The 10,899-nt window shown below is 41.6% G+C and overlaps 1 protein-coding gene across 4 annotated transcripts in view; it reads left to right on the top strand.

Moving 5' to 3' along the window:
• The first annotated feature begins 245 nt into the window (after window positions 1-245).
• irf3 (interferon regulatory factor 3) overlaps window positions 246-10,899 on the top strand; it is a 59,884-nt gene continuing 49,230 nt past the window's right edge. For 3 of the 4 annotated variants that reach the window (XM_066708774.1, XM_066708775.1, XM_066708772.1), the window contains exon 1: window positions 247-571. The gene's annotated coding sequence lies outside the window, so the exon portion shown is untranslated. Of the gene's footprint in view, window positions 572-10,899 lie in introns of all 4 variants that reach the window. The other variant, XM_066708773.1, reaches the window with a different exon arrangement.

Genomic DNA, 10,899 nt, shown 5'->3' with positions numbered 1-10,899 from the left:
TTATGGTCGAGTTATAACCCACACACACACACACCTCACCCTGCTTTTACAATTTGAACGAAGTCTCTCTACACAATAGGCACAAGTCACCGATGTAGAATACTTAAGATCTGCAGCAAAATACGAAAATAAGTCTCTCACGATGGAAAGACCGCAGGACTCCCGCCAGTGTGTCCGGTGACCAAACGAGACGTAGAGGGGGCGGACCCCTGTGAGCCGTGACAGAAAAAGACGAAAACGAAACCTAGAGAAAGCTAGGGAGGGGTTTATGGGAGACATTATTTAAAAAACCGCCAGAGACTGGGATAAAGTGAAACAAAATATGTGGAAAGTTGCTGAGAGAGTGCGTGTGAGTAATAGCACATAGACAGTCGAGCAGGCGAGTTTACACCGCCCTGTGTCACCAATTTAAAACCGAAACAAGACAAAATAAAAGCTTGACTGACAAGGAGAACTGCGAGCAACGTCACACAGCTGCTCGATACAACTATAAAGACTGCTGTTGCTACTGCCACAGGAGTCTAGTAGTATCCTGCAGTGGACGGGACTACGCAGCCAAACTGGTACCCAGGTTAGTGCGATTGTCAGTGTAAAATTTCAATGTGTTTCTCTCTTATTGTCATTTGCAAGCAACTGTGTGTGCAGCAGTAGACAGAAAGACACAAGAGTAAATGTAGACACCGATTCACTGTGAATGATGGTATGTGTGTGTTGAAATCACTGAGAGAAAGAGGTAGGAGGTCGACTGTAGATTATATGTTGTATTTAAATATGCTCTGAGACAGACAGGTGTACACATTGACTGACAGTATAGTGTGTGTGTGTAATTATTCATCTTTATTTCTTGGCAGACAAACATTTCAAAACAATACAAAATGCGATACATACAACCAGTACACAATACAATAAGCATATATCCTAGCACAATGAGCTAACAGGTGCAGACATAGCGAAGTCCTAGATATCTGCTAAAGGGAGGGGTAGGCATAGGAGAAGTTGCAGTAAAAAAAAAGGAAGCAAGAAAGTGAATAAGAGCAATAGTGCTGAGCAGCTGAGGAAATTAGCCTGCTGTCTTAAAGCTACGGTCTGAACAGATGTCTTATGCCTCAGTTCCACTGGTTTAAGCGTCCATGCCACGCCGTGCGTTGCTGGACGCGTCCCAAAGCTTTTTTGTAAAACCAGGCCATTGTAGCAAGTCCGTTCCTGTTGTGGGAGGAGCAGAGCGATTGTTATTGAGGGTGATCAGTGCCAAAATGAAGATGAACGTGAAGATGAACATTAACATGATTATGAAGATGACAGAAGAGGATTATGAACGTGAACATGAAGATGATTATGAAGAAGATTATGTGCATTGGATTAGCCAATAAGCGCACTGGCTACCGCCCACTAGCTCTGATTGACGGAGTTCAATGTTTTGTCACATCGAAAAAGAAAAAGAAATACAAGAGACGCTACGAAATGCAGAAGAGCACTGAGAAACGGACAATTAGGAAATACATATATACGTGTTGAAACTAATGAATGAATAAATAAATGTTGAAAAACATAAACAAATAAATAGATCAATGAATAAATAGATAGGCCTATATGTCCATGTATTTGTTTAATCATGTATTTATTTTCTCTGTGTATTTCTTTTAAATTTCAGTTTGGATAGTCCGCCATACTCTGAAACCATGTAACTCCATGAAATTAAATATTTGTAAATATATATACCTAAAAAACATCATCCATACATCATAATTGGAACCCACAAAATACCAGTCTCTCAGTCGTGTGCCTTAACCACTACAAAGTGTAGCGATGTCGAGCCTTTCTAAAGGCAATGCGGTAAGATCTGCATTGTGACGCGGGAGAACGTGGTTCGAGTCCCCGCCACGGCCGGAACCCCTGAGTCATTACATTATGATAATAGCCTACCTACACTCACCTAAAGGATTATTAGGAACACCATACTAATACTGTGTTTGACCCCCTTTCGCCTTCAGAACTGCCTTAATTCTACGTGGCATTGATTCAACAAGGTGCTGAAAGCATTCTTTAGAAATGTTGGCCCATATTGATAGGATAGCATCTTGCAGTTGATGGAGATTTGTGGGATGCACATCCAGGGCACGAAGCTCCCGTTCCACCACATCCCAAAGATGCCCACAGTATGGTGACTGTGGGGGCCAGTTTAGTACAGTGAACTCATTGTCATGTTCAAGAAACCAATTTGAAATGATTCGACCTTTGTGACATGGTGCATTATCCTGCTGGAAGTAGCCATCAGAGGATGGGTACATGGTGGTCATAAAGGGATGGACATGGTCAGAAACAATGCTCAGGTAGGCCGTGGCATTTAAACGATGCCCAATTGGCACTAAGGGGCCTAAAGTGTGCCAAGAAAACATCCCCCACACCATTACACCGCCACCACCAGCCTGCACAGTGGTAACAAGGCATGATGGATCCATGTTCTCATTCTGTTTACGCCAAATTCTGACTCTACCATCTGAATGTCTCAACAGAAATCGAGACTCATCAGACCAGGCAACATTTTTCCAGTCTTCAACTGTCCAATTTTGGTGAGCTTGTGCAGATTGTAGCCTCTTTTTCCTATTTGTAGTGGAGATGAGTGGTACCCGGTGGGGTCTTCTGCTGTTGTAGCCCATCCGCCTCAAGGTTATACGTGTTGTGGCTTCACAAATGCTTTGCTGCATACCTCGGTTGTAACGAGTGGTTATTTCAGTCAAAGTTGCTCTTCTATCAGCTTGAATCAGTCGGCCCATTCTCCTCTGACCTCTAGCATCAACGAGGCATTTTCGCCCACAGGACTGCCGCATACTGGATGTTTTTCCCTTTTCACACCATTCTTTGTAAACCCTAGAAATGGTTGTGCGTGAAAATCCCAGTAACTGAGCAGAATGTGAAATACTCAGACCGGCCCGTCTGGCACCAACAACCATGCCACGCTCAAAATTGCTTAAATCACCTTTCTTTCCCATTCAGACATTCAGTTTGGAGTTCAGGAGATTGTCTTGACCAGGACCACACCCCTAAATGCATTGAAGCAACTGCCATGTGATTGGTTGGTTAGATAATTGCATTCATGAGAAATTGAACAGGTGTTCCTAATAATCCTTTAGGTGAGTGTATATGTGTGTTTTCTATAGCTCCACAATACATTGTATAAAGCCTAAAGATGTGTCTCTATAAATTTTCCCGAATAAAAACAAACAAAATACAATATAGAAACTAACTATTTCGCCTCCTTCTTCTCCTCCAAGATTGCAGACATCTGTAAGCTCTTCCATACTCCCCCCTCCTCTCCCATCACACCCAAACCTCCCACTGATCAAGCTTCCTTTTCTTCATTCTCACCTCTCTCCGATGCTGAAGCTTCTGCTCTCCTCCTACATCACAAACCTACAACGTGTGCCCTGGACCCTCTCCCTTCTCGCCACTTCCAAGCAACCGCTCCTGATCTTCTTCCCTTCATCTCCTCCCTCCTCAACTCCTCCCTCCTCTCTGGCTGTTTCCCCTCTGCATTTAAACAAGCTGCTGTCATCACGCTCCTCAAGAAACCAACCCTTGACGCCACCTCTCCTCAGAACTACCGCCCTGTCTCCCTACTCCCCTTCCTCTCAAAGACTCTCGAGCGGGCGGTCCACCGTCAGCAATCTGGCGATCCTCTGCAATCTGGCTTCCGCACAGCTCATTCCACCGAGACTGCTGTCCTGGAAGTCACTGACTCCCTCAGCTGTGCTCGGGCGGCCTCCCTCTCCTCAGTCCTCATCCTCCTTGACCTCTCTGCAGCATTTGACACCGTTGATCACTCCATCCTCCTCTCCTGCCTTGCTGACCTTGGAATCTCTGGGACTGCTCTCACCTGGTTCTCCTCCTATTTCAGCGACCGGACCTACCAAGTGACATGGCGAGGTTCCTCATCCACCCCCCAACATATCCTCACAGGCGTTCCCCAAGGCTCCATCCTGGGCCTGCTCCTGTTCTCTCTCTACACTCGCTCCCTGGGCCCCCTCATTGCATCCCATGGTTTCTCCTACCACTTCTACGCTGATGATGCCAAGATCTTCTTGTCTTTTCCCTCTTCTGACCCTCTCATCCCCTCTCACATCTCTTCCTGCTTGTCTGCTATCTCCGCCTGGATGCACTCACACCACCTCAAGCTCAACCTCTCCAAATCGGATCTCCTGTTTTTTACCTCACTCTTCCTCACCTTCTGCTGACCTCCCCATCTCGATCCCCTTGGAATCTACCACACTCTGCTCGTCCAGTCACTGGTCCTCTCCCGCCTGGACTACTGCAACTTCCTCCTAGGCGGCCTGCCTGCAACTACTACCCGCCCACTCCAGCTCATCCAGAACTCTGCGGCTCGTCTGGTATTCTCTCTGCCCCGATTCGCACACGCTACTCCACTGCTCCGCTCCCTCCACTGGCTCCCAATACCGGCACACATTCAGTTCAAGACACTGACCCTCATCTATCACTGTCTCAACCACACTGCACCAAGTTACCTTCAGACACTCGTCTCTCCATACATTCCCTCCAGACCACTGTGGTCTTCCAGTGCCAGAAGACTAACTCTATCTCTTCTCCACTCCTTCTCATCCCTGGCCCCTAAATGGTGGAACGACCTTCTCACCGAAGTCAAAATGGCAGAATCCTTGACCTCATTCTGGCGCTTACTCAAGATGCATCTTTTCAGACAGTACTTGTAATATTAGTCCTTTTATCCCTGTTTGATAGCACTTCACAGATTGTTATTATGCTTCTTGCGTTTTGATTGTTTTCCTCCTTGCTTCCTTTCCCGTAGCCCTTGACTGTGACCCTACATCTTGACAGCACTTAGCTTTTACCGTCCAGGATGTAGGACCTCACTTACTGTACTTGCCTGTGTAAATTGTAAATTGGAACTTATGTATTGTAAAATGTATTGTATTTTGAATTGCTATGTTTTATGTAAATTTAATTTGTAATGTTTGATGCCTTTGTAGCGTAAGGTACACTTATAAATTTCAATTAAAGAAGTGAATTTATAGTATCACCTTATCATGAATCCTGGAATCTTGTAGAACTCAATTTCTGTAATAATTGGACGCAGACACCAATTCCAAAGATATAAATTGTCAAATTTATTCAAAAACAAAGACTAAATGTAGCACTACACTAATTATACAAAAGGGAAAAACTAATTAAAATTCAACTCTAGATCAACAAATCAAAGACAAATCACTTCCTTGACCAAATCAAAGACCATGGGATCGCATATGATATCACACAAATCGTTAAACACAAAAGGTTATAAACACATTGACTACAATACTGGTTAGTAAGACGAAGGTGAGTCTCTCGTTAGTATTGTTAGTCAGACATTAAATAACTACGCAGGTTAGTATTTATGTCAGGTAACTTCTCATTATATAATCAGTCTCATTTACGTTTAGGTGCCGAGAAAGATCCTATCATTACTTGTTACCACAATTTCCCTTAACTGATTATTATTCAATGATTAAGGATAGGCAGGGCCACCTATAATATGTTGTCTATTAACTTGTGTCAATTTCAGACGAAACAGTTAAACAGGAATGAGAAGATATTTCTCGGCGTTGACAGATTTTATTTCTAAAATTATCAACAAAACAGTTTAATGCAACACACATTTATATTTAAGAAAACTAAATGATATTACCCATTCTAGAGTTATGAATCACAGATTAACATTTCTAATTGATTTCTCAAATGTCATGAATCATGAACTCCAAAGTGTTAAACTTATCTGAACTTCGTCGCAGAGAGGCCTCTCTGTCTTCGGGCTCAGATAACAGCACACGGCACGAGGTCCGTGTGTTTTGGAACAAAGGCAGTCCGGTTCGGCTTTGTCCAAGAACTTCCACTCAGTCGATGCACCTGGAAGTTGGGGTTTCGCGAATGTAGAGTCTTTTCCAAACAGATTTTTCCACTGGTTTTAAGGCTCCAAGGTTGTGCACAAAATCTTCTTTGTAAGCAGGGTTCCACCGTAGTTACTTGAAGACAAAGTCTTTGAGGAAAGCAGGGCCCTGTTTGTTCCAAGGGTCAAGTTTCTTAAGACTCAAATAGCTATTTAAATGACTGAACACTTGCGTATACAGTCGACTTAGTCAATTTTCCAGCTGTAAAACTCCACTGATCAGGTGGGCACAGGCGGGCAGCGCAGTCTGTAAAGTTCTTTATTTAATAAAGTCCTTTAAAATAATTCTTCGTACGGCTCAATCTCCTTCTCCCAGTTTAACTCTTCTGTTGCCGGCAAAGACTTGGTTGGTTTCTGGTTGAGCTGTGGCAGCGAGTTACTGGTTCAGGTGAGAGAGAGAGAGAAAGAGACTGTGCGCTGTTCTTTATAGTCTGTCAGATCAATAGGTGATTGGTTCTTGAGTTTTTGAGATTGGATTTCGGTTTCAGCCCCCCAGTGTCCTATTGGAGGGGGGCTTGATTTATGACTGATGTCAATCCATGTCATCTTTTGGAAATGCCGGTTGGCCCGGGTTCGTACCTCTATGTCGGGATTTCGGCTCTCGTCCATTTCAAAGAGTTTTTTTATTACCTACAGGCTCCTTTCTCCAGACATCTCATAGCAGGATTCCAAACTATTTGGCCTATTCTCGGTGCCATCCTCCCCAAAACTGTCATTTTGATGTAAACCAGTTCCAAGCTGATGAGTTAAGGAAATCTGATAACTTTGGGGGGGAGAGGTCTTCTTTAGATCAGTGCTTCAGCTCAGAGCTAAAATGCTCTTATCAAAATACACCCAACATAACGCTACACCTTTACTGTATTTTTTGCACTTTGTTTTGCACTTATGTTTTAAGTCGCCCTGGTCTGCCAAGAAATAATAATAATGATAATAATAATATTAAGTTTTAACTTCCATTGAAACACGTCTGCATGCATTACTCTGCATCTGACTTCCAGCCACTTTCTATGGCAACACTGTAAAATCTTCATCTTCATCATCATCACTGGTATTTTGTTGGTTCGAATTATGATGTATGGAATGATTTTTTTAGGTATATATATATATATATATATATATATATTATATATATTTTTACAAATATATATATAATTTCATGGAGTTACACGGTTTCAGAGTATGGCGGACTATCCAAACTGAACTTTAAAATAAATACATGATTAAACAAATACATGGACATTTAGGCCTATCTATTTATTTATTCATCTATTTATTTGTTTATGTATTTCAACATTTATTTATTCATTCATTAGTTTCAACATGTGTATATTTATTTCCTGTTTGTCTCTTTGCTATTTACATTTCTCAGTGCACTTCTACATTTCATAGCATCTCTTGTATTTCTTTTTCTTTTTCGATGTGACAAAACATTGAACTCTGTCAATCAGCTAGTGGGGGGTAGCCAGTGCGCTTATTGGCTAATCCAATGCACATAATCTTCTTCATAATCATGTTAATAATCATCTTCATGTTCATAATCATCTTCATATTTGCTATTTATTATTGTAATCATCATGAAGATATGTGCTATTAGATATGTATTTTAAATAGTACAACCTGACTCCCTTAACTTATTACTCTTACTACAGATTTGTAACTACAAACGACACTTTTTGCTGTATTACTTTTAACCAGGGCAAGTTACAGTTGAAACAAAACACACACGTTTCACGATTAATCACACAGTAACAGCAGCTACAATATAGCAGGTTATAATTTAACTAAAGTGTGCACGTTTCTGTCATGGCATTTATGAGCGGACTTATGGACGCATTTATTAAACCAGTCCTTAATTTTTAGAGGGAAACCCAGATCTGCTGTATTTATTTAACTTGCAAATGGGCTCACATTAACTAAATCGTGTTCGCCTTCATATTGATTATCTCTGCGGGGCTGTTATACAACAGACCTGCACACCATCCACAGGACAACAGCCTGAAACACCGTCCAGTTGTTCATAAAATATGAATAAAATCGGGTGCTACCGGTCCGATTATTATCCTTCAGTTTATTGTTAACTAGTCACAGCACTGCACCGGGGTCCTGTGAAATCCGTGTTCCACTCTTAGAAGAAATGGTTCTGTATAGATCCCCAAAAGGTTCTATGTGATGATACATATATGGCACCCTAAATGGATCTACACTCACCTAAAGGATTATTAGGAACACCTGTTCAATTTCTCATTAATGCAATTATCTAACCAACCAATCACATGGCAGTTGCTTCAATGCATTTAGGGGTGTGGTCCTGGTCAAGAGAATCTCCTGAACTCCAAACTGAATGTCTGAATGTGAAAGAAAGGTGATTTAAGCAATTTTGAGCGTGGCATGGTTGTTGGTGCCAGACGGGCCGGTCTGAGTATTTCACACATTCTGCTCAGTTACTGGGATTTTCACGCACAACCATTTCTAGGGTTTACAAAGAATGGTGTGAAAAGGGAAAAACATCCAGTATGCGGCAGTCCTGTGGGCGAAAATGCCTCGTTGATGCTAGAGGTCAGAGGAGAATGGGCCGACTGATTCAAGCTGATAGAAGAGCAACTTTGACTGAAATAACCACTCGTTACAACCGAGGTATGCAGCAAAGCATTTGTGAAGCCACAACACGTATAACCTTGAGGCGGATGGGCTACAACAGCAGAAGACCCCACCGGGTACCACTCATCTCCACTACAAATAGGAAAAAGAGGCTACAATCTGCACAAACTCACCAAAATTGGACAGTTGAAGACTGGAAAAATGTTGCCTGGTCTGATGAGTCTCGATTTCTGTTGAGACATTCAGATGGTAGAGTCAGAATTTGGCGTAAACAGAATGAGAACATGGATCCATCATGCCTTGTTACCACTGTGCAGGCTGCTGGTGGTGGTGTAATGGTGTGGGGGATGTTTTCTTGGCACACTTTAGGCCCCTTAGTGCCAATTGGGCATCATTTAAATGCCATGGCCTACCTGAGCATTGTTTCTGACCATGTCCATCCCTTTATGACCACCATGTACACATCCTCTGATGGCTACTTCCAGCAGGATAATGCACCATGTCACAAAGGTCGAATCATTTCAAATTGGTTTCTTGAACATGACAATGAGTTCACTGTACTAAACTGGCTCCCACAGTCACCAGATCTCAACCCAATAGAGCATCTTTGGGATGTGGTGGAACGGGAGCTTCGTGCCCTGGATGTGCATCCCACAAATCTCCATCAACTGCAAGATGCTATCCTATCAATATGGGCCAACATTTCTAAAGAATGCTTTCAGCACCTTGCCACGTAGAATTAAGGCAGTTCTGAAGGCGAAAGGGGGTCAAACACAGTATTAGTATGGTGTTCCTTATAATCCTTTAGGTGAGTGTATATAGAACCCTTTTTAGGGGTTCTTTCAAAAGAACCATAAGGGGTTCTTTCCACTGAACCCAAATGGTTCTGAATGGAACCCTTTAGAGTGCCATTTCTGTATCATGGCATATAACCATTGGGGGATCTATATCCTTATGATCCCATTGACATTTCTGGGGTATATATACCTCATATTAAACCTTAGTGGAACTTAGTTATAGAAGTGTTTATATAAGACATTCATAAGTGTTGCCCTGATGTCCTGCCCAGTCAGCTTATTTTCTCCAGCTCACTGTGACCCTGTATTGGATGAAGGGGTTATTGAAATGGATGGATAACCAGACTTACATAAACATTCAAAATAGTTTTTATTTGTTAAATAGTTAAATAGTGGGAAACATATATTAAAACAATTACAAATAAGTACATTTACTATTACATTTCATTACATTAAAAAAATGCTCAACATGCCTTAAAAGTGTATAGAACCTGGATTTTCTTCATTTCTTCATTCTTTCAACATATTGCACATCCTTAATTGACATTTTCTTTTTGTCCTTATTTAATTTGAACAAAAATGTGTCCATACAATGTTGAGCCATCAAACAGCCCATGGCTATGGAGGCATCCATGTGTGCTGAGGGCTGAATGATGGCTACTACTTCCATTTTGATGTTAACCGTCCCAGCTTGGAGGGGGTTGTTCCTTTGTGACTGAAATGTAATTGTTGGCGTCGCTGCTTCTTGTTCCTGAAATACAACAACAAATCATGTATTGCAATATTATGCATGGAAATTCTCGTTTTTTAATTATATTATAATTGTTGATTGGGGTGGGGGGGGGGTGATGTATTGTCGGCCAGTATAAACACAGCGGGATCTGGCGAGGGGTGGGGGAAGCTCTTGACCATTGTCCCACCCCCCCCTTTCTGCATGTCCCTGTTCATTTCCTATATGCACTGTGTGGAAACAAACTCCTCAGTTTGTTACACGGTAAATGCTCACACAAAATTAATTCCAGATACTTAAGTCAAAAAGTACATGGTAAATATATGTTCATATGACTGTCTTTTACTTTATCAATTGAGGAAATGCATGTAATTAATCCACAGACAATGACTTTTGAATACGATAGAAACAGGAATGTATTTATTAACTCAAGTTACTCACCTCATTTACAAAGAATATTTAGTTTTCTCTCTAAATATTGAAGGAGGGAACAACACTGTTGCATTGGCTTCTAATTCTAAAAAGACAAAAAGAAATCAGATTACTGATTTAACAACAAACACTTTCACAGTGACTGTATCTTCGCTGTAAGTGTAGGGGATGAAAATTAAAACCTGCAATCAAACAAAAGGGAACAGTGTTTCTCTTAAAGAAACACAACAACATACTCCTATAAAGCAATGTTGTGGTTCTCTCTGTATAGTTGAACACTAGTCAACATCTCAGGCCACTAAGGGAGTTGAGTGAGCTTTGTATAAGAACAAGAGTAGTGAAACAACTTGAATACAGAATACAAAATATTGTATGCAAAACTATTGAAA

This window comes from Amia ocellicauda, chromosome 7 (genome assembly GCF_036373705.1).
Source record: "Amia ocellicauda isolate fAmiCal2 chromosome 7, fAmiCal2.hap1, whole genome shotgun sequence".
NCBI classification, from domain to species: domain Eukaryota; kingdom Metazoa; phylum Chordata; class Actinopteri; order Amiiformes; family Amiidae; genus Amia; species Amia ocellicauda.
The sequence above is the reverse complement of the archived record's forward strand: the minus strand, read 5'-3'. Positions and strand labels throughout refer to the sequence as shown.